The following is a 25658-nucleotide window of genomic DNA, read 5'->3' as shown; positions in this document are numbered from 1 at the left end:
TGACAGACACTTCATTTTACTGAATACAGTCACTGAATGAGAAATCCTAACCCCAAACTTATCTCAAAGGACTTGAGGGGAAAAAAATCCAAGACTTGAAACAAACACCTTGTTGAAATGCTCTACAAATGCTCAAGAGCTATGGACTTCATTTATACATGAAAAGAGAAATACAAACAGGGTAAGCTTCCCACTGACAGGCAAGTTATTACAGACATACTGCTTAACATATACAGTGTCACCCACCTGAAATGTTAGCTAGCAGCAGTATCACCTTTCCTTTGGAGATGGTTCAGGTCGATACAAATAAGAGAGGGGAGAAAACAGGGGGAAATAATGAGGGAAATAAAAGTGCTTTCAAAAAAATCAGTGCAAAATCATCATTCTAGATGCACTGATAAGAAATACAACTTCTGAAACAATCTGAACAGAGGTATGGTTGCTTTTTCAAGGAACAAAAAAAATAGAAAATTATCTTTGCCCAAATTTAGTTAGAGGAAATCGGGTAGGAAAGCACAGCATTAAAGGCAGCAAACAAAACCCAGCAAACTGTGGGCCTTGTCCCTGCCCTGTCTCTCCCCTCTGTCCCCCTTCAACATTTCCAATCTGGGAAGGGGTATATGCTTCCCCATCCTCCACCTTTCCTGAACCTGCCCTAGTCCAACACATGGGCAAGAATTTCCCTGTTCATTGGTTCTCAAATTTCACTATCACATCCAGCCTCACCTCTGAAGCCTTTCACCCCAAGGAATACAGTCTGCATGGTTGCATTTGATAATACAGACTCTGCTGCTTAAATACCACACGTTTGCAGACAGTTAAAGCATGTTTTACAAAGGTACCATAAAGAAGTTTAGCAACATACATTTCCTGGGCACGCAGGCTGCTGCAGCAGCTGGAAAGTGACCCTGTCCAACACGGGGACAGTTTCCCTCTCCTCACGAGGACAGAAAGGAGCGCACAGAGACAAGGTGTTTGTGCTGGAGCCGTTCCCAAACCACGGCTTTGGAGGGACGATCCATCTCACGTGTTGCAACTCAGGAAGCACATGCAGGGGAAGGAGGAGGGGAGCAGCAGGCAAGGAAGGAGTCCCCTCCAAATTTCCAGTGCTCTGTGAGAGGGACAAATGGATGCATCCAGCCAGAGGGAAATGGCAGCGGGCTGGGCACAGCCTCTCGGTTGACCCTATGAATGGAGCAGAGGCACTGGTCTCCACTGCACATCACTGCGTAAGATGCGTGCTGGGAGGGAGACAATAACAACTGATGCCCGCGATCCTGCAAAACAGCTTGCAAAGCTTGTGCTTCCCTCAGCCCCCAACCCAGGGAGATTGAAGGCATTCAGAAACTGTACAAAAACTCAGCTGGAGGTACGAATCTTAATAGCAACTTTCCTCCACACCTGCAGCTCAGCCAAGCCTCCCACGTCTCAGTGTGCCCCAAAATTCTGCGTTTCAAAGGAATTCTACAGAGCCTTCACTTGTCTGGGAGAAAACAGGTTCAGATGCCACAAGGCAGCTTCTGCAGGCTCCTCTCAGCACGCCGGAGTGTCAGTGGCAGAGGCAATGCCTGCCTGCAACCGCGCAGGCAGCTGCATTATTTAGTCTGGCACCAAGGAGAAAAGCTATCATCCATTTTTCAGTTAGATTCAAGGAACCAGCTGGGGACCAGCGATTGCCATTTTTGAAGTGCAAGAAGAGGAGTGTAACCAGCCTTTCCATAGTAACAAAGATTAGCGGCCTGGAGTCTGACACTCCTCCTGCATTAAAAGATAGGAGACAAAGAGATAGACAGGTAATTACATACAAGGAGCCCTGGGGAAACTGCAAACTCCTGGAGAACCCTTTAGCTGGTCTGTATGTTTCTCCCTGTCTCTGCCTCAGCTGAAGGTTTCCAAGAAACACTTGCCCATTAGGTCATTAGCTTTATTGCAGAAGGTAGCCAGGCAGCTAGTAGCGGCCGTTCAATAAAGACCTAGCTTGCCTCTGCACCGCCAAGAATGAGATAGAGAATGAGAAAGAGAACATCCCAAGGCACATTACCTGTCTGCAGCTTATCCTTGATAAGTTAGTGTACTTAGTCAGTCTGAGGGGTCTGACAAATGAACTCTGACAAGTCTCACTGGGGCAATTTAAGACATTATTGCATCGCACTGTCTTCCCAAACCCTTCACAAAGGTTAGCACCACAGAGCAAATCTGGCAGAAAAAATTTATATCACGCATTGGCCTCCCCAATTCAGAGCCTAGCAAGTCAGCATAAACCCCTTCTCAGAGCTGGTTTAAGTTAAGACATCAACTGTGAACTGGAATGGCTGAGGTCTAGACAGAAGATATTGCCTCCACTACAAGGAGCATTAACATCTATCACAAAGATGGAATGGGAAATGACATCTCAAAGCACTGCAGCCAGTTCCTAAGCAAATACAAATCTAAACATTCAGTTTTGGTACTAAAATATATATGCAATTTGTCTAGCAACTGACTCGAGTCTACTCATGCAGCTCAGGATGCTCTATGAATCACAGCACTAATTTTTTGTACTTTATACATTCTGACACATAAATTGAATGTCTTGAAGTGGAAAGACGGACACGGATTACATGTGGATCACATCACCAGATAACTACAAAATTTAATTGCTTAGAAGTATTACAAAAAAGGCACTGCTGCATTTGAACTCTCACCTACCATATTTTGCACTTCTGCCCAAAACTAAAAGAAGTCTGGAGGTGAAGAATTGCCACCTGTTACCAACTCTTCACAAAACACACTACTCAGAGCTACAGCTGGGGTTCCAGCTGATTCCTGTCTTATCTGTCAGTGGTACAAGCAGCCATGAAACCATGAAGAACCCCAGAGAAGACGATCATGTTTAAAAAAAAACCCCAAACAAAAACCAGCAACAAAACAACCAAAAATCTATATTTATCTGATTAGATGTACATGTATGACAATAATAAAAGCAGCACTTTTTGAGACACGATTCTTCAGTTTGGCTTCTCCAAACCTAACTATTGTCTTTTCATCTAAACTGACACTCAGACAAAGATTTAGTTAATTAGTCTGCAATACAACAGTTACATAATTTTTTTTCTCTGCAAGCATTTAAAATGTATCTCATCTTCTAGTTTTTCCCAAGGGACTGTATCCTGCACATAGGAGTAAAGGGAGAAGTACACAAAGCTTCTGTTTGCATCACACTGTTAGAAGGGCAATCCACATTAACCAGAAGACTTGTGTAAACTCTATGTAGACAAGCTTCTTCTAACATCACCGTCCTTTCCAGAAGGAGCTGAGCAGGCAAGACACCTCAAAAAGCAGATAACAATTACCTCTTACCTTTCTGAAGAGGCCGCTGCCAATTAGCACATTCCTGGAGCTTCTAATTCAGGCAAGAAGAAAGGAGAGCGAAAGAAAAAAAAAAAGAGAGAGCAGGGAGCCGTTTCCTTCCTCAGCACAACAGTATTTCCTATGGAGTGGATAAAAAAGAAGAAAAAAAGAAAGAAACAAGTGTTAGCTTTTATGCTTTTTGAAGAGGCTACAGATTAACAACAACCCCTTGGAAGGGCCACTGTGCCTCTCCTCCAGTTCCAAAATACCAACTTGGTGTCCTGTATTTTCTCCTTCTATCATCACCTTATCAAAATATGGAATATGAAGGTTAAGTCACCTACTACTAAGAAAAACAAAGATGGATTCATGTCAGAACGGGATAAAGTCCCATTCAAAAATATTCTTGAGCACTCATTCTATTAAGTAAATATGCTTCAGCCAAGCTCACACCCACTTCTGTAAAAATTCAAATGAACCACATTTACTATCAAAATAGTTGGCATAAGGCAAATTCCAACATGCATACTGAACATACAGGTATATACTGACATTTAAGTGCTTATGTACTCTTCCCTGCAAGGATCATACCTAGAATTATGAGGTATATGCAACTAATCATAACTTCTATTTCTTTTTAAGACAACTACTCTTTTTCTTAAGACAATCTATTTTCTTAAGACGACCTATTCCACCTATATCAAATCTTTCAGTAACAATAAGAGAAAAAAAATATTAAGTATCAGAATGAAGGGAAAGGGAACCAAAAAGCCTTTTTGTGACTAAAGGTATGTCGTGGTTTAAGCCCAGCTGGTAACAAAAAAAACCAAACCCGCGCCACACAAACCCATAACAAGATACCACTTAGAAATCCAGCTTCACTCCCATAAAACCATAATCGCTCACCTCAGACCATCTCTCTCTCTCTCTGCCCTACTCCTAACATGAATTTAAAGGCTTAGAGACACCCAGATTTTAATGGCCCCTCCCTACCTCCAGTACCTGCCTCTGATGAAAGGCAGGAAAATCAAGTGGAAAATTATTTTAAAGGGTGCATGCAAGACATTAACGTATTTGAGGAAACGGCAATCAAGGTTTTCCGTGGGGAATGAGCAAAGGGAAACACGTCCAGTCTGTTCTCTGTCACATTCTGTTGGCTTATATATATACAGAAAACTCTACCCTTTTTTGTCCCATGGAAAATCTGAACGCAAGTTCTTAAAATAAGGAAAAAGGTCTACGCTACCTTACATTTCCCCACACACCTCTCTCATCCCTCAAAAAGATAATTATCCCATCTGCTAACAGCATGCAACCGCATATGGATCCTAGTCTCCTGAAAGAGATTTTATACAAGGAGCCCCAACAGATAGGAAACAAAATAAAAGGCAGCACTGCCATCACAGCACCTCCCTCAAAGCCGACCATGTCTGTCCAATTCTAAATGGCCACAGTTCCTGCATTTCTCTAGGGGACAAAAGCTCTCTTCTCCTCTCTTCCTGTCAGCAAGACTTAAAGCTGCAAGAATAACTCTATCCAGATTCCCCTCTAGATAGGCAATGATTTAAAGAATTCATGAAGTAACAGTGGCAGTGTAAATAAACAATGAAAAACTAAATAAAGATCACAGAAGACGACACACAGAAAATGTGCACTAAGGAGAGTACACTAACGAGTGATTCAAAGCCTTTTCTGCCTTATGCTAGGCCTATTTATGGGTGAACGTAACCACCTGACAATGCGAAAGAATGGATCCTGACACAAAACCATACCTGCTCAAAAACCTGCCTCCCCAACCTCCCCCCTAAAGGCAAACCTTCCCACACTGTTTAATTCCATTGCCTCGATATCTTACACCCCTCAGTCGCATTTCTGCTTTCTGTCAGATTTCAGCCCTCTTATACTAATTGATGCCAAGCAACTTAAGCCAACACCTGGAGTACTCAAATTGTTATACTTTTTAATTTAAAGAGTGCTACAGCCCTCATTGTGGGGTCAGGAAAAGAAATGACCCTCAGTGAATTGCTCCTGACATGTGTACATCCCGAGGCTAAGTGCTAATCAATACTTACTGAGCAGCCCAGCACAGACCAGGTTGCAAAATACAAGGGAAAAAAAAAAAATTGTATGCCCCCCAACCACACACTGGTTTTGTATCCCTAAATCAAATGGTATCATTTGCCTTTTTTTTTTTCATTTTCATTTTTCATTTTCATTTTTCATTAAATCAAAAGGATGTTTTAGACAGCATTTTTCTCCCTGCTAAGAGAACCCCCCCCCCACGTACACCAGGTAAAGTCTGCTAAGAATTGATACACTGGTTACATTTCAAGTGCTCAAAAATTTTACACTTTCATCCTCTTACTGGTAGAAGAAATAATTTAAAGCAGACGTACAAGATCTGGAAGAAGCATATTTTTAATCAAACATAAAATCAAGAGGTGGCAAAGTGCAAAAAATGAGTTTTTTAACAACATTCTCAGGACAGAAATCTGTCCTAAGTGCCACTTAGGGACGTAGCTTTGACTCAGCATTACTTGCCCCAGAGAAGGTGAGATTGCTCTGTTTGCAAATCCTCAGGCAAGGGGAAAAAAAAAGAAAAAAAAAAAAAAAATTAAGTGAAATAATGCATTACCCAAAAGTCAAACTCTAAGCAGAGAAACCTAGTGAAATGACTTACAATACCAAAAGACTTGACTAAATTTCTGGCAGGGCCAGAGATAATTTGTGTAAGAAAAATGTCAAAATGTTTTGGGTATACAGCCATTACAGGAAGGAAACAAACAGAAAACTGGGAAACACTGTATCGAAACCCAACAAATCGTTGACATGAACATTAGATAAATGAAGAGGCATATGTTAAGACAAACACCCTCAGATGGTGTGTGAGTCAACTTCTGCAGTGGATTTAGCCGAGTTGCTTTCCTATATCAAGCTTAATAAAAATAATCCTCAATTCCACCAGCTAGAGCTGGGGTTTCATTAAATCTCGCACTATGCATGCTGTTTCTGGACAGTACCTGAGCTGAAGATTGAAACCTGGACCAGGGATTCTGAAATGTGATCTTGACTAAAAATTAACCTTTCTTTCTGAACGATCAGTGCCAGATTTATTCCTCCTGCCGCACAATGAAAATAGAGTGGTTTTTCTCCAGGTGTTACCCAAACCTAACCCACTTCCCACAGTTTAAACACAAAGATCCTGCATGACAATTGCCAGAATCTAGTTCTTAATTTAATTGACCCAGAGACTTTTTAAATTCAGAAAATAAAGAGTTTTGGGAAAGTAACTCCCCTCACTTCCAGTCTGCACTGCAAAACTGGCAAAGAGCTTGCTCACCTTATCCTGTCTGACCCCTACCAGGAGCTCCCATCAGCCCTTTGGGGAACTCCTCTGTTAAAGGGAGCCTCCATTATACACAACCAACCTGGAAAATTTTCTAGTTTATTGGATTCTTCTAGATCTATAATGTTTATTACTTCCATTACACCAGGAACTAGAGAAAGGAATTAGATCAGAGCGTTGCTGTATGTAACAGCCCCCTCCTCAAACCATGTTCATAACATAAGGCAAAGCAGGGTTTAAAAGGGGAGGAAATACATCATCATGACCTCACACAGTTTACAGGGGGAAAAAAAAAAAAAAAAAGTGTTCCCAAGGTTCTTCAATCTACGTTTAACAAACGGCTACTTTTCTTCAGGTGAATTATATGCGCACTCAGTGTGCACTAATTGAAATAGGCCAAGTTTCTATCACAGTAAAAAATATTTTCCTTTTTTTCTGTTTATTTTTCAACCTCTTGATCTAGGAGAGGTAATAAAATAACTACACCATTAGTATCTATTGAGAGAAGCAGTAATCTCAATTTCGCATTGTAAAAAACCAAACCACCACGTTAAGAAAAAAAGATTAAAATACGTACTCTTAACCGTCATGATGAAACTGGAAAAAAAACCAAAAAACCAAGAGACCTTTTTCCATATATATTCTTGTACAACCTGTAGTTAAAATGCTTCTTAGAACAGCACCATACATATCTCTCACATACCTTACTAAAATATATTAGCCTGTAGTCTCTGCCACTAATGACAGTGGCACCTCCCAGGTATTTTGGGCACTCTCTCTTAACTCTCAGGGCAGGCCCCTAAACCCTGTGTTTTGAAGCCAGGAACCTCACCTCCCCCTGCAGCAGAGGTTACTTCTCCAATCTATTTTCTAATATCTACAGCTGGGACAGAGTCAGTATGAAATGAAACTTGCATACAACATAGTGCTTTCCTACAGCAACATTAACAGAACAAGCTAGAATTTAGTAAATTCTCATTTAATTTAATATGAATTAAAAGCATATCCCCATTATCCATGCATATATGTGTGTGTGCACGTGTATGTGTCTGTACACACAGAACAGGGTAAGCACGTCTACCATAAACACCTGTACTGGAGGTATTTGTGAAGAAACAAGCTTCTTCAAACATAAATACTATTTTCCCAGAACTGTATCTGCACAAAGACAGGAAGCTCTTCTCAAGTATCTATTACAAATAGCCAAGAAAAAGTTATCAAAATATTTTTGCAGAAGCGCAGACAAAGGATGAAAACATTTTAAGAGTGAATCAAAACACAGATCTCCTAAATAAATTTTCCTTTGATTTGCCCAGGTCTTAGTGAACTCATGGGATCTACCCATCAATAGATGTTTAAATATAAGACTCTGTGCTTTATTTACATGAAATATAGCTCCTAAACAAGAAGCATAATTTTTATTAATTTGAACTACCTTTAATTCAAATGCCAAATGTATTATATTTCTGTATCTTTATTGAGAGGTGTTTACACAATTCTTTTCTGCAACTTAAATGTTACACTTATCTGTATTTCCCCATCTGCTTTCTTTGGATCCTGAAAACAGCTCTTCCCAAAATGACATTTGTCTGTGTGAAAACCTAAGGTTACAGAAGCACTATTCATATGCATGCATTTAGATAACATGCTTATTAAAACAAACCAACCTATGCATGACATTTACTTACCAGTCTAACTGCAATGACCACCAATAATGAAAAAAAAATTTAATTTTCTCTTAACCACCAAAAAAGGTGCATACCTACCAGAAGTAAGATTTTTATACCCCATATTTTACATGCAAAGCCTTGAGGACCAAACCCAATGCACCCAAGCACAATGGAAGATGCTCATCACTTTAAAAATTTGGTCCCTTACCAAGAAACAGAAATTATTACCAAGAAATAATTTTTCAAAACATTTTTTTCTCCCTTTTAAGCTAGATCTTGAAGGAAGCAATTCCTTCTCTAAAAGCCATGCTCCTCAACCTTCCCCAAGTGACTTAGATGATGGGATGCTGACAAACCAGCTAAAATAACAGTGCTGTTGTGGGACTTGGGACCTAGGACATAAGGGACAGGAAAGTTAAGTGCATGGCCACATCCTGGAGAGCAGCACCTTCCCAGGGCTCCCTGCTAGGGTGGTAGCACGGGCTCCTGCATGCCACCGTCAGCGGGCCACGTGCTGACGTGACAACTGCCCAAAGGGTAAGGGGAGCGGAGAGGGGGCATGCAGAAACATTTGTTTCACAAGAACTATCTCCATCTTACACGCCTGATTTCATATTTTTCTGTCTTCTTCTTAATTAAAAAGAGGATACACTTCATGTCGGAAATCTGTATTTTTTTGAAGCTTGAATCATTTAGCCTATTAAACCCAAGCCTGCAATATGGGTGTTACTTCTTAAAAACATACAGTAAATGCATTAAATTATTGATAGTCATTAAACAGGAAAAAAATTTAAACAGCTCTCAGCTTTTATCAATCATTAATGCAGTTTCCACTTGCGCATCTCACTGGGTTGCTATCATATAGCACAGAGCAAAGAGTACAAATCCTGAAGGCATGAATTCATTTTCTCTTGACGCAGAGTTAAAATATTCTTGGCAGCAGGAGAGAGGCTAAAACATGAAGCAGAATGGTTGAAAGGAGGCTTCTGTCTTTTGCAGTAAACAGGTAGCAATATGAGGGAGCGGCAATTTTAGGGACCGAGGCCCATCCACTTCTGTTCATCTCCTGTAAGGGCCAGTAACAACATCGTCAATCATCTCCAAGACCTGACAGCCTAAAGCAGTTATGGCCACCCTGACAGTGTTTACAAATTTGATCTCTATTTGAAATATATGTTAATTCAACAGCATATGGGGGCGGGGGGGGAAGAAGCATTGAGGTCACTAGTAAAGCATCCAGCAACTTGAGCAAGACAAAGATTTCACCCCAAGCTGCTCACCAGCTAGCGAGCCAGTAAAACAGATAACGCGCAGAAAACCCCAACTGTCAAACTGACAGCCTCAGCTCAGAAAAATGACGGTGACTGAGATAGTCTCTTGAAGCTATTGTGAACCTTTACTGGGGCAAGTTATGACTAGACCTAATGTTTTTATCAGCTCTGAATGACTCATGTCAATATGGGGAATCTGGAGATAGATGCCAATTGGTGGCACCTTGCCTGGCTGTGATATGCCGGCTACAGTGAGGGGAAGTAAAATCCCATTTTTTGTCCATTTTATGCACAGCCTGAAGACCTGTCTTACAAAGCTGCTCTCTCAACTTTCATTCCCTGCAATTTTATTGAAATTCATTAGTTTAAAATGCAGCAAAGAGGGAACACAATCTTCAGCGACAAGGTAGGTATGATTGCAGCATGCAAGGACCTACCTGATCTACCTCTAAAGCAGCTATTGTAGGTGAGATATAGCCATAAAAACATCAACATTAAACACACAGAAACACCAGCTCTGGCTAGATGTTCAGCCAGTGAAACCTTAGCCCTGCAGCAGCCCTGCTACTGGAACCCAAATTAATTTGTTTTAAACTACCTTGTGTCTGTTTAAATGAGCTGTAATAATAGCTCTGGAGCACAGTACAGACACATCCAAAGCTAAACACAATGCTGAGAACTGCTCGAAAGACACATGCCCGCACCCAGAGTCCACTTAGAAAGTACTAGCAGGAAAAACTCCTCATAACCAAAGTGTTTCACTCCCCACGATGGCATAAATTCCTTCAGAGAACATTTCTGTTCATGCACAAAAAAACTGAATGTTAAAGATTTAGAAACAAAGTACAGAAAGAATCTTTGTCTGCTCCTAAAATCTAAGTCCTATGGAGTTTTTTTTTTTCCTGAAACTGATTCAAGAATGCACTGAGCTGAGCAACTAGATAATGCCAAATGTTGATATGAAAGTAGCCAGGAAAAGCTGCTGTCACTGGAAAACATTTTCTAGCCTGATTGTTTACAGAAAATTATGTTATAAAATACAAAGATATTTCTTTCCAACCATCATTATTGCAAATCTCTATCATGTAAAAAAAAAAAAAAAAATCATTTAAGACATCCTTATGTCTCATTATACAGAGTCCCAAGGAAGGTAATACAGTATTTAAAGTAATAACACAAAAGCTATTACATCACTGAATCGATTTCATGATATATCAACAAACTAAGTAATTCACAATCAATTTCAGCGTAATATTAATCCTTATCTATATACAGAACTATAAGAGTAACAGCCCATATTATTAATGTAACACACAACCACCACCAGCTTTCACACTGGTCCAGGAACCAGCATCAACCCCAGAGAGAAGATGCTTGCCTGTCCTTCAGGCCGTAAGCAGTGTACCACTGCACTAACTGCAAAGATAAGGGAAATGGAAATCACAGCATCGACGTGAGGTGCTTGGACCAGGTCCATGGCTGCCTGCACGAAGCTGCTGCCACAGCTGAATGAACCACCGGCCGAGGAGCCAACTACGCCAGGGCTGACATCCCCTCCCCACCACCATCAGCCTCTGAGGTGAGACAAGGAAAGAGGTCTGCTTTGGTTTGCGCTCTTCATTCCTCAAGATACATTTATGGAAAGTCCATGGAGTTCTGACACTGGTTTTAAGCACCTCCCTGTAGAATGTGTTGGAATTTTTTTTTTTTTTTGTCCAAAAGTATTAATTACTTTTAATACATCCTTCTTGCCAAACCTTTTTAAGTACTTAATCCATTTTTTTTTCTGAAACCAATCAAGTTCACATCTCTTCCCCGCCCCCCCACCCGAGAATGCACATTTCAAGAAGCTACAATTGCTATTAAATTTTGCCTAGCCTGTAAAGCACATTAGCCTTCCAATAAATTATCTGGAATTTTTATTTTGACACCACCATCTGGATTTCTAGCCAAAAGACGTGGTGTGAGTGTACAAGTCCCTAGCATTTCCCCTTCCTAACCAAAAGCAAGGCTTGTATAAGAAGACATAAGCAAAGGCTGCAAAACAAACTTTCTCAGGTCCCCAAATGTGTCTCATGACAATCGCAGCTAATTCTAATGGAAAGCAACTCTGAACTAATAGTTAAAGCCTTTCAAATTCTCGTCAGTGTTCATAAGGGATATGTTACCACAGAAGAGAGATGCATCTTCTAGTACAGCATTGCATGTTTAACTGAACTATCACAGATCCACACTTGAGTCTTAACTATTTGATTTCTGTTAGTTTCAGAGACAGGACCTTTCTGTACTAGATGTTTGGGTCTTACACAGCAGTATCTGGGCATACACACCACCTGCACCCCTTTATTTTTATATACTGATTCCATGATAAAAGTCACTTAAAATGACAAAGCCAAACAACTGTCAAACCACCACTAATACGAGCTTTCAAACAGGTTTCCATTTCATAAATCATTTCGGTCATATAGTTTCGCACCACCCCAGGGAAAGTTACATGCATAACAGAGAAAATTAATTATCAATATGCAGAGATCATTTGGCAACAATATCACTACTAGTAAAGACTTGTGCAGTGGCATTATGATTTCAATGCATTGCATACGTAGTACAGAAGAGCTGTTTAAAACCAATGGATTAGCTCTAGGTTTGCAAAATCAGCAAAAGACAACCAGTTCTGCTTCAGGTGCTCAGTCATCCACTTCCCCCAAACCAGTGCATGGTGGGCGTGAGGAAGAGACTAGAGCATTAGCGGTGGGTATTAACTTGCTTCTTTTGCTAGGAAGGTAATTTCAATCATTTTTCAGAAGACTTGCTAATGATCCCAAGGGTCTAATAAGTTCAGAGACCTCAAAAATGGAAGACATTCATCTATTAGTTGAAACTTGTTCATGTGCCATGTTCAAAGACGGTGCTAGGAACATCATTATTATTTTCTACATTACACATGCGTTTTCAGGTATTTATTATATTAATGCTTCATATTATTTTTTAATAATAACCTACATTTTAACTGCTTCTTATGTTTTCTTTGCATCTTAAAAAAAAAGAATTCTCTTGTTCTGTTCAGCAGTTCTGATGTTTCTTTCCTTTGTGATAGGCTTCTGCTATTAGTACTCAATGGTTGACCCTCTGAATATTAGTCTCCCAGAGGAGGAAGAAAAATCAGTGAATAATAATCCGAGTGTGTATATATATTTGGCTGTATTTCCCACCTGTAGCACATCTGCTTGTCCTGAAGCTCAGATGGTCACAAATAGCTGTTAATCAATACTCTTCTTCTGGAAATTCATCCAAGAGCTAATTTCTCGTTACAAGAAATTCAGCCTCAGGAATTTAATCAGAAACCGAAGCAGAGGGCAAACTGACTGTCTCCAAAGGACCCTTTACAAGGATCATCTCCTGAATGAAACTCTTATTACTGACAATTCTGCTATTCCTAATACAAAAGTATAGCTGCACTATGTGGATGCCTGATACAATATGAGGCAATTCATGACTTACAGTATATACTCACCCTCCCCCTCCAAGTTCAGAGGCTTTACCACAGCTCCTATTTCCCACGTGAATTATTTCCTCCTCTAATCAAAGAATTTTAAATACTTTAAAATAGCATAGGAGTAAGGTGAGTAAGAAGTATGTAGTAACTGGTTAGCCCAAGTTATCAACTAAAGCAAGTATCTTCACAGTAATTATGGCTATAGCTAATGTGAAACACAGAACTCAGGATTCCAGTAAGAAGACTTCAGCTGAGCTTTTTCTGTGAACAATAACCAAAAACACAGTAGTCGAGAGAGGAAATTCAGGATCAACGACAGAAACAGGTAACCAACAGAGCAGTCAGGCCCAAAAGCATGCAACAGGTAACCAACCAACCAACCAACCAACCGAGGCTCCGAGTCTGTAAACAGCAGCACGGTAGGAATCACTTGACTACCCTGGGCTCTGTACAAGTCAGTCAGCAGAAACAAGGCTTACATGGATGATCCTGCATCTTCCATTTGGTCCATCCTTACTTTCATATGTCAGCAGTAATCTCTTACAAGTATCTGCTGGAGTTCATACTCTTTAGAATTCCAATTAACACAGACCAGAACCATTGCATTTCTCTGAAACTTGCATACAAAATCCCTGGCTCTTTTCTACGGTATCGCTTGCTCCCTGCTCCCCCAGACAGCATCCTGACATACCTGTCACACACCCCACACTACTGCAAAGGTCTTGAGCCAGTGGGGCAGGGACAGTTGATGGTTTTGTCATCAACATCTCAGAGACCAGTTTAGAACACAAAATTTAAAAGCTGCATTAGCTACAGGTGCTCCATTTATGCTGCCTATGTGTCAGGAGCTGAATCAGTGGTAGAGAGCTTTTAGGTAGAAAGATGTGGGGAAATTTTTCAACACTACTTATGTGATTTAGAAGGCTAAATCTCACTGTGTCTAAATCATTTAGATATATCAAAAAGCTACTCCTGGGCTTTTGTTGTTATTCTGTTAGATGTAACTGCAAACTATTACCCTAAAATTTATGCACAAATATCCCTTGTCAATAGTACTTTAAGAAGAAGAAAAAAGGTGCAATTTTTACCAGTCGGACTGTGAGAGAATTTCCCATCACACTGTGGCACGTATGCAAAGCTTCTCAGCAGCTTGTTCCACGACAATGGATTTGCAAAGCAAGAACTGAGGGGATTATTTGATTCAGCATCTACTCAAGTGGCCAATTCCTTCAGCAATCAATACTAATCAACAAGCTAAAGCCTTGTAAGAAAAATCAGACAGCATTTGAATCCTTCCTGCTGCAACAAGCAGGGCTCTGAGGCCTTATGGTCCAACAAAGACACCTCAGATGCTGCAATTCTGGAAAATCAGTTTCACCTGGGATTTAAAATATACCCTATGCTTCTTTCCAAATGCCAAAACACAAAGCTCACCTTTTCAATGAAATTCTGAGAAGAAAAATACATACATACAAACAACTTGGGTCTAATATCATCTCTATGTTACTTCCCACTTCAGCTGTGCAGAAAAGACCTTAACACGAGCTCGGGGGACAGGAATTAAAATACAAGCAATGTATTTTAGAGCAAAACACAGGTCATCCTCACACACACAACTTTTGCATTAATAACATCAGGAATTTCACTTTTCCCTACTATTCTTATCTTTCAGGGTGAGTTCAGGGATTCTTAAGAGGTATGAATTACATAGCTATGACAGTATACATGGGGAAAGCAGAGTGTCAAAACTTTAATAAGAACTTAGGAAAAAAACCACCACCTTTGGGGTGCTTAGGGGAAAAAAAAAAAAACCAACAAAACACACAAAAGACATTTAGGTTAGGTTTTTAAATGTCCCTTTTGTTCAATTAAAGCCCATGTCTTATATCTCCTTTGGTATCATATTAAAACAGAAATCTTCAGATCATCAAGCAGACCAGAGGGCCTTTGGCATCTGTTAAAACCCAGCATTCGAGTTGTGTTTTAACAATCCTGTGAGCCCTCAGTCATCTGGTCTTTAAGAAGCAGAAAGTACACAAATCTGTTTTCCCCTCTGTTATAGGGTCATTCCAAATCCCGTTGCAATTACTAAGTAATTCTTGGCATAGCTGTACAGGAATGACCAAACCCACATTCAAAGAGAATAAATTGGCAGGCAAGCCATGTTGACTAGGTGGAGGGGGAGAGCTGGGAACACAGTGTTTCCAGGAGTGCCACACACTTTGATGATAGGGCAGAAATGGGACGATGCAATGATCCGGTAGAACAGAAAGGCTTGTCTGTGTTTATCAGGGGACAGCTCATTTGGATAACAGGAAGCATAATGACTTCAGGCTGTATGAGTAGCCAGATTCAGAAGGAAGAGTACTAGGGTTTGGGATTCCTAGAAAATAGCTGAAGGAAAAGGGTGATCTGTAGCTGTGGACAGTTCTGCAGCAGTAAGTCTGGCAATGAGGAATAGTTGGGCAAATCTGAAACAAAAATATCAGCTTTCACAGAAACTCCCCTTCAGACCCAGCAGTTTGACACACTGACAAAACCAGGATTTTTGTATTTTAAATAAAGCTTAAGAACAATTCAGACATATATTTCAGTTACTGTGAAAAATATATGACCAGACATTAAATCCTTTATACTGAGCCACTGCTAATCTGCTAGCACACTCGATGCTCAGTTCTGTGCCCTACTCTTCATGCGCCAAAACATACAGAAATCATTCCCAGCAGACAGGTCATTTATTCCACAGCCCTTTTAAGTCTGCAGACAAGTGAATATAAATGTGTATCCATTTTAGAGATATCCATGTTTTTTTAAAGGTTTAATATACAGCTATACTTTGTACCTATTTACATGCACTTTCCATATACATTCATGCTTGTTTATGCAGAATAAAAGCTCAACATTTTAGAAACGACCAAGTTACAGTTTTTGCACTAGGCAATGATGATTAAAACCTGAATATTTCATAGTGGTGAATCACACTGCCAAGTCTCTAGGGACCAGAGCAATTTGAATTGGCATAAACGAACGTTTCCCAATCTTCTGCTGCTTCTGTAATGAGTTATGTTCCAGCCCTGCCAATCATTTCTCGGAAGGCAGACCCACTCTCCAGCTTTTTAGCTACATTCACCGCTCATGAGTGCTGGGAAGGCTGTGCTTGCTTCCACATGTGCAACTGCTGCTGTCTCACAACAGCAGCCTATCTGCACAGTGGACCTTTCACCAAAGCCATCCACGCGCTTCCTCAGCGTTTTCCTGACCCAGGTCTCCGCGAAGACAAGGGAGGGAGAAGCCTCGATTTGACAGAGCCCATTCTCCTATCAGCTTTTATCTGCCCAATCACCAAATAAAATAATTTCTAGATCAGCAAAGATGGAAAAAGAATGCAAACAAAGCGGTTTCAATCCCTGTACCCACATTTAAAGTGGCTGCCCTCTAGACCCAGACTGCGAGCCTTTACACACCAGCACCTCTGCCGAGCCAGTCTCTGGAAGCCTTCTGATCTCAAATGTTAACACATTCCCCCACTGATACAAGTTTAACCTCAAGAGAAGAGAGGAAACAAGCTGCTACGCACAGATTAGAGCTGATGAGCAGTAGGTAATGACTGGAGCTGTGTCAAATCGTGGTTTACAACTTCCCCCCCCCCCCTTTTTTTTTAATGTATATATGGTTTCACACACTGATGTTTCCTTTTGAGCTTACTGTGCAAATACCTGAACTTCAACCGAAACTCTGCCAAAAAAGCACTTGTAGGGACTTGCCTGAATGGTAGAAGAACCCTCTGGCAAAGGTGGGTAAAGTTTTGCTTGGGGGCTTCAAACAAGTACACTTGCAGATAATGAAAAGGAATAGGAAGTTAAACTGTAGACTACTAAATTCAGACTATTTTTTCTTCCAAAAATTGACATGACATTATCAATGTGCTGCATAGTGATGTACTAATTCTACAGTTAATGAAGACATCAAAAATTTTGTTTCTACATGAACTAACAGAGCCAAGACAAATTCTGCTGATACCTAGCTTTGACTTTTTTTTTTTTTTTAAATCTCCCACAGGTCCTCAGCCTCTAGTTTCTAGCAGCACATTTTTACTTCTACCTTAAATGACCTTATTTAGAAGAGTATTAAAATTGGTAACAAGACATAGTACTTCTAGCTGGCATCCTCACTCCTATTACCATCAGTGGACTTATATTATCAGATTGCTGCTGGTTTTTTGTGTTTTACCTTTGTATTTGGCCATTTCTTAAGGAACCCTAGCACAAAAAGTTCAAAGACTCTAGGCCAAAGATCCCAAACAGTGACGAAAAGCACAGAAGTGTATTGATTTAATATGATGTAACAGGTGTCACTGCATTATGAATACAGTGATTCTGAGTGTATGCACATCCCAGTAGGTTGGCTCCATCAGTTGCAATTAAAATCAAAATAAGTCTTTTCACTCATTCTAACACCACCAATGTCAGTCTGTAAAATCATTGTATCGAGTAGAGGAGTTATCATCAATTTAAGTTTTGTTCATGTACACAGAAACAAGAGAAAGGGGAACTTGCAATGGAAATTACTAGAGGTAATAACCTAGTAACAGAAAGTCAACAGCATTTTTCCTTTATGTCAGCTCCCAGCATCCCAAATGCTAACAGCTGTCCATTAATCCATCAGTCTTGAGGCCTCATAAGCTACCTCTACTCCTTGCAACATTAGCTGCGCAGAGAGTAAGCATTGATATCTCTCTGAAGGATCCACGCCTCTGAAACTGTTTTCAGTCCCCTAGGAGCAGTGGTCTTGCTCCAGCCCTTTTTATTACTAATATTATTTTAAAGTCAGATACAAGATGGACTATTTCCTTGATCAAATTTTCAGAAGTTAAAACTTCAGCAACACCCTGGGAGAAAGCCCAAAATGCCTAAGTAAATCAAAACCAGACAGAACCTGTATCCAATAGAGCTCTGTTGTCCGTTTCCCAACGGCTTCTGTCTATCCAACAAATTACATCCAATTAAGTCTCTTGCAGGGAAAGTTTTTGTTTACAGCAATGCTGAAATAAAAAAAAAAAAAAAGAAAGCGAAGAGGCATTACTCCAAATGTATTAAAATAATTAGTCCATCCACAAACACCACTGGAAATTGCCTTGGGTTTCTCCAAAGGACTTCAGTTTTGTTATTGTATGTAATTATAGTAATCAAGAGTTCCTAACCAGGTTCTGCAAACATTAGGTTGGTTAAAATAGAGAAGATATAAGGAATTGTATTCCTTCTTACAACTCCTAGGTCCTTCCTTTCCATTTCATGCTCAAAATATAAAAGTCAATTTTGCAGTTACACTTTCAAAAATAAATTAAAAAAAAAAAATAAAAAAAAATCAGTAGATCAGCTGTTTATTCCAAGATGTTTCCAACCTAAGAGCCTCACACATGCCAAAGAAAAACCAAGCTCACAACTCTTATCAGCACCTCCCTGCAAGAATGCTAAAGCCAAAGCACAGCTTCTATATGCAAGCTAAAATTCATAGCCACACATCCAAAAAGGTGAGCAAAGCTTACTTCGCTCACCAGCCAGAAGGTAATTGGACTAGCATCCCTACAAACTAATTCCAGAACTTATAATTTTGAAAATGTGCGCCTAGTAATAAATACTTGGAACCTTTATCTTGCTTTCCCAATTGTAGTATCTCCTCACCATTGATCTAAAGCATTTTGCTTTCAAATGACGAATACTTTACATTCCTGAGAAAAACTTTAATTAAAAATACAGTTTAACACCTGATGGTGCAAACAAGCTTTATTTTCCTTGCAAGGAAACTCTGTTGACATTGTTGAATACACAGGCACTTAAATTAACATATCAGATCACAAGCAAAATCCCTGCTGTACTGGAGTCAATCACATTTTTGGCATTGATTTCACTAGAACCCAGATTGCAAGTGTTGGCTGCATCAGATCAATAGTTTTCAGAGCCTCTATGGTTTTTTTCTTATACCATTCTTTTAAGGCACAAGTAAGATGCCCTGACATTCCTGACTTTAAGAGAAAACAGAAACTGTTAATTTTAACACAGTGAAAATGTTAATCTAATTGTCAAATAGTCAAATCAGAAAATACTTTCTGTAAAGTCTCATCATGTACATGTGAACTACCATTGATGAAAGCAGGTCACATCATAATTTTATAAAGGCCTTAATTCACAGTATTCCACAACCTATCAAGCGACTGCATCGTTCTTGAAGAGATTTCAATTGAAAGAGAGGCACAGGAAGGAAGCAGAGACCTAATCATCACGACTTGCAATAGCCACCCCAGAAGTCAGTAGCAGAACCAAGCACATACTTTATTGTCCTGCCTACACTGCTTCCCTTCATATTGCATTCATCTGTGCAATGTTAATGGCAGAATACATATTAATGGCTCTGTCAGAATCCTGTGCTACATTTTATACTCTCCCAGACAGAATGTAATAATGTCTTGGATGTAAATACTGCATTTTGAGGTACATAACCCATGACTCGGGTAACCTCCACTGCTTTTCAGATTTTCCTGAAAGCAGATGCTCCAATAACCATAACTGAATCAGGGCTAGGGAGAAGGGCAGAAAACAGTAGCAGCACATCTTGTAGAAGCAAGAAGGACGCTCCAGGGTAAAAATCCTTTTGTACTACCTGCGCGTTCCCCACACTCTGTTTAATATGGGCATTTGTCCCTAGCCTACGTTCAAGAAAGCATTGTAATGTATTAATTAAAGAATATACTTTTCAAAAGACTTTTTAAGCCTGCCCAGAAACACCTATGAATGTTATGTTACAGCACTTTAGCACCAGCAAACAGGTTGTGGGTCCCAAAGAAAAGCTAGCTTACTTAAACAGAAGTACTACATATGATTTCAGATGACTCTGGATGAACAATCCAGAGAAGTGATCTGCCATGACGGTATTCCCTGAAATTAAGCATTCCCTGCAGAATTAAGCATTCACGGAAATGCTTTGCTGGGTGGAACAACCGCTAAAGAACTATATATATTAATTTAAAAAACAAAACCCCAAACAAAACAAGTGGCATTTGTATGTAGACCACCAGACTCCAATTCTTGACTTTCTGCCAGATAGCTTTTGCAGTACGTTTCTCTCCTAAAAAGTTATCTCTGAAGGTTAGAACAAGCTTGATAATAACAGTCAGATGGCATTTATCTGCACAACAAACTCAGTTACAAACCATCAATATTTATTAGATATAAATCTCAAGCTCTAAATATTTATTAGATATAAATCTCAAGCCCTCTTGCAAGTTATAACAAGTTATATAAATTAATCTTGCTCAAGATACTCATCAACATATTTTCTAACTTTAACATCATTAAAACAGCATTCACCAAGTACCCCTTGTCATAGTCAGCAGCTGTTTGCACTTAGCTTTCTGCACCTTAATCTTCTATTTGGCTAAGCTAACGAAATTAATATTCTAGCTTCCTTCCTCTTCTCACACTTAAGCCCGAAGGCAAAACTGTGTCAGGTTAAAAAAAGTAAATAATAATTTATTACTAACATGTAGAACTTGCACAGATCAGAGGAAAACAAAGCATTTGCAGTGTAAAACGCACTGGAGGTTTTAAAAAAATGCAACAAGTTTGGAAAGGGCTTTCAATTACAATTTAAACCTTTGGATCTTCCAAAGAACAGCTGCACAAATATTTGAGAAAAACCTATAGCAAGTGGTACCTTTAGAAAGAAAGAATAGATTTTTATAGGGCTCTTCAAAACTTCAATATTGAATTGCACAGTGATCCGATATTTTCACCAGTAATTAAGTCACTACATGAACAATGTAGAGCTGCAGACCAAGTTCCCTGGCTTCCCTTAAGCCCAAACCAAGATAGCGTGATATACTTAAAAATTTCTGCTCTGCTCCTAAAATTCTTATGCCACCAAAGATATTCCTATACCAACCTCCTGTTAGGAGGTACAGAGGCTGCAATAAAAGCAAGCCAGCAGAACACCTGAGGGATTTCAGAGTTTAATTCAGCAGCTGATGATATTTAAGCATATGGCCAATGTAAGCATTTTTCTGAATAAGGACAAAATTAACATGTGCTTGACTGAACTTGAGCTCAGACTTAAAATTTCACTCAAAACTGGCTGAATTAATAGTCACACAAAACAGACTTGAATACACTCCAGCTCTTTCTACATACTTAGTTTTTAGAGTAAGCAAAAGACTCTGTCCTGTCTTTTTTATAGATAAGCATCAACATTCACCTATTGCCCCTACTGACATTAATGTAAAAATGTTTCTGAAGAGAAGCATACACGCCCCAGACCATCCGATACTGAGGATTTATCTCCAAGCAAATGGCTCAAGGCAACAATGCTCACTTCATTCCTCCCACCCAACACAAGGCTGCAATCTGTGAGAAGTTTCTTCCACAGGAAACAAATGCAATCCACCACCTAAATTATTCTAAGCAGTTTTAAGAGAAGTTAGGTACACTTCACTGGTTTAATATCATAGTAGACCTTATTAAAGAAATAAATTCTAAACTCTTGCCCAGTGTATCTTCAGATGCCTGTAACTGAAACATCCTTAATGCACTCCTCAAAGACTTCTGGAAATACAGTATAGACATACACACATACACATTCTTCTTAAAATATAGTGTATGGGAGCGCGTAGTGGCTGGAGGGCAACAGCATTGTTGTGCAGTGCCAGTAAGCTCAGTGAAACAATTTAGAGACCTCAGTGTTATCTTCTGCTTATCAGGAATGATCATTTAGCAGTGTTTCTCATTCCTGAAACACCTAGAGAAAACTAAAGATAAGTTCCAAGAACAATGATTAAATGATATATTTTCAAAAGAGAAACAAGACAAAGGCAACTTCATCTTATTCCAGCCATTCTCCTTCTTGGAGAAATCTGAAGTTTTAAAAGCTCCATCTCTTTGCTTGTTACTTTGTCTTTCCATCTCAAAAAGATATGAAAATCGGTTGTAATTCAAGGCTAATTCAGTCTCTAATTAGTTTGGAATCTTAATGGCCCTGATCCTATGTGTTAAAACTAATTTTTATCATGTCTGATACTTCACGGATGTGTCATGTTCTTGCTAATCTGGATCAGCACTTTTGGCAAAATTTTATTATGAAGGCAAGAAATTTCAAATATCAGATCATCTTGTGACAATGCACCAGAGAGCAAACAGATGGAAATAAAGCAGCTGAGTTTATTTAAGGGATGGAAGCCTTCTTTCCAAAAGAGAATTTGGGAAGATAACCTCCAGTCCTTTCAGAATTCTGTGTATAGGTTGGCTTTTAACCTTAGAAAGGGAGAAAAATACATATCAATACAAAACTGCTCACTGTAACAGCTTTTCTTAGATGCTGCGCTTGAGAACTGCACAAAGTAACACAGAACGGAGATCCTCTTTACTCTTATACCTGGTTTCTAATCAATTGCAGTTTACAGAATAGCACAGGTAAATTAAAAGAGCGTGAAATAAACATTCTATCAGAGCAGATTTGGTTTTCTTGACATGATGGGTCTATCTGTTGTGGCTGTCTCACTGGTGGAGAATGCACTCAACCCAATGAGATGCAAAATTTTGTATTCACATTATATACTCTCATCTGCTGCCATCAGCCACTACATGAAAAGCAGCTTCAAATTTACTCTAGTCTGAGCAATTTGACTTGGATACATTTTAAGATGTAAGGATGTTCTCAACTGATTGGTATTATCTCAGCGTAGCAGTGGGTCAGTGCAGTGGCAAACCACTTTGCCTCTGAAGAGAAGTTTCTTTCCAAGATGTGACTGGTGGAAGCCAGCTGAACAGCCACATGTTCATCAGTCCTATTACAAAACCACCACATGGCTTGGCACCACGTGCAATATTTCCAGGAAGGAAGCCAGACGTATATTAATATGGATAGAAGTAACCATATAAAGGAACACAGGCCAAGGCAGTAGAGATACATGCTCTGCATCACTCCTCATTAGATCTACTTCAAAGGGATGATGTTCATCCCATCCTTCGTATCACACACTGAGAAACTGAAGCCTGGATATAACCATTACAACTGAGGGTTGAAACCTAGACTGCTGTTTGCTGCTCTGTCCTGGCATGCCTTGAACCCCATGAAACATCTACTTCAAGTATTGTACAGGTCAGAGATTTGATTGACAGATTTTATCTCCACTGAAATTACCATGCCATGCTGAGGCATAACTTCACATGGTCTGGGGTCTACACCTCTGCAACAGACTGCATACAATGACTTCCTGCATATCTTCTAACCAAATCATTCATTTTAAAAGAACAGTTCCACAAACTCCTACAAAAGGAAAGCAAGAGGACAAGCACGTATACTCAGTCTAAGCTGAATTTGTTATTATGAACCGGACTCCATGTTTTCTTTCACGTAACACTCAGCCAGCTGTACAGTTTTATAAGGTGCCGGAGGAATGTATTTCCTGTTATCCGAAACATATCACTTCTAGAGCACATGAACGACAGTTTGTGTTGAGTTTCTACAATAAACTAAGAGGGCTGTCAAGTTTGATGGCATATTAGTTTGTCACTTGTAACAGGCAAAGCTGTGTGAGCAGATTAGACAATGCTACATAATTTAATAATTTTATCATCTATTTTACTTGACATTACCAGCTATTCCTCATGATTTCATCTGCCTATGAGACTATGTGCCAGATGCAGAGCCTTTTTACTAAAATGAATATTGTCTACCCATACACAAACACCACTGTTTAACCCATAAAAGACAAGCTTGACTTTCAACACCAAAAAAACCCCCTCCAACTTTAATTCCTGGAAACTCACATGTGCAAGTTCAGAGCAGCTCTTCTAAAGGGCTAATGTGGAATGAGCTCTATTTAGGCAATTCTACTCACGTTAAAATACATAACGTGTACTTACAAACCTTTAATCAAATTCACAGAAGCAAAGCCTTAAATGGTGACCCTCTGCAGGGGATAAAGTGTAGAGAGAAACTGAAAGGTTAGAGAAAGAGAGGAAAAAATTTAAAATCATACCATACCAAAAAGCCTCTGACAGCATCATTTTAAGAAAGTCAGATATGTAGATGGTATCAGAAGTTATATACATATACACACACACCCCCCACCGTGTATGTGTCCAGTTATCCCAAATTAAGGAAATAGTTATCAATGAGTAGAACAAGGGGAGGCACCTACATTTAAACCAGCAATGGTGTCTACAAAACAAGTCAGCCACATGCATGTATTTGCAAGAAAAGTTTGGGCTTACATTGTAGTTGTCTACCTAAATACAGCTTCCAGTTCTAGGTCTCCAAGGAGAGTGGGAACAGATGACAGGTGAACAGATAGGTTTAGGACTACAGGAAGAGTTAAAAACACACTGAGTCAACGAGTTACAACTGGAATTAAAATCTTCCCAGGAAATACTGTTTCCAGCATCCTTTACTTTGTATATTACTCATTTCAAACTGCAGAAGGGATAAAAATCAGAATCTTTTGCTCTAATTCTTCTGCACTTGGCCTATAATCTAGGAAAAAAACAACTTGAGCAGCCAAATATCACTGCTTTCATAAAATAGCTGGAGAAAAAAAATAATCTTGTGGATGGAGGGGGCTTTTTTTTTTTTGTCCATGAACCACAATCCTTCATTTTATGCTGTTGTGGGATGCTTGGCACCAATATGCACTGCAAATTCCTGGGACAGATAAATTACGAAATCATTTGAGGCATTCAATCCACGGCTTACAGATGCAGCAACGCCTGTCAGTCCTCAGAACTGAATCCTCTGTTCGCCCTGCCCAAAATTGCTGGTGTGCCCAAACAGTCTTAAGTATTCACAACCTACAGGAACACCACTAAGCTACACTGGGCATCAGTGAATCAGCAGGCATATTACTTTGCCTCCTCTGCAGGTGTTCAGAACTAAAAACTGCCTTTGTACAGATGCAAGTAATCCCAAGGGGGCAATGTGGGCCAAAGACTTCTGCTCCAACTTTTGCCAGTTGACCACAGCCCAAAGAATCATCATAGCTAAAACGGCAGCAAATCCAGGAATGTGGATAAGGCATTAGCCAGCTCTCAACTACTGAAAAAGAGCTGGGTTACGCTGAAAAAAAATTCCTCTTTAAGTCTGATATCTGCCCACAGAGAAATCAGCCTATCAATTTTTTAAAGGGCATTTCTTTTAACTAAACTCCTGTAATATATTTTATGCAGGATTACATTACTAATACTTTCCATGGGATTTCAGGCATGAGAAGTACCAGTTACATCCTCCCTAGAAGAATGTGTGGAGGTAGGACAAGGGAGAAATCGTTATGCTTTAGACATTTGTGACCATGCAGATGCTTTATACATATTTTTCATGTAAAAAATCCAAACAAGAAAAACATTTTCCCCCAAAGTTTGCTGAGATCAGCAATTAACCACTCTGTGCAAGCGGGCATACCCTCCTCTGCAACAGCGGAGCTCAAAGTGCACACACTTGTCCTACACTGCTTGCAAGGAGTTACAACTGAGAAACTATTTCAGCCAACTTTGGCCAAGAGC

General features: G+C 39.6%; 1 protein-coding gene across 9 annotated transcripts in view; it reads right to left on the bottom strand.

Annotated features, from left to right (window-relative positions):
* The window catches only part of ZMIZ1 (zinc finger MIZ-type containing 1), a 363277-nt gene that overhangs the window by 308612 nt on the left and 29007 nt on the right, over nucleotides 1–25658 (bottom strand). For all 9 annotated transcript variants that reach the window (XR_003925726.2, XM_030030051.2, XM_030030045.2 and 6 more), the window contains exon 2: nucleotides 3340–3469. The gene's annotated coding sequence lies outside the window, so the exon portion shown is untranslated. The remainder of the gene's footprint in view (nucleotides 1–3339; nucleotides 3470–25658) is intronic.

Source organism: Aquila chrysaetos, chromosome 11 (genome assembly GCF_900496995.4).
Source record: "Aquila chrysaetos chrysaetos chromosome 11, bAquChr1.4, whole genome shotgun sequence".
NCBI lineage: Eukaryota > Metazoa > Chordata > Aves > Accipitriformes > Accipitridae > Aquila > Aquila chrysaetos.
The sequence above is the reverse complement of the archived record's forward strand: the minus strand, read 5'-3'. Positions and strand labels throughout refer to the sequence as shown.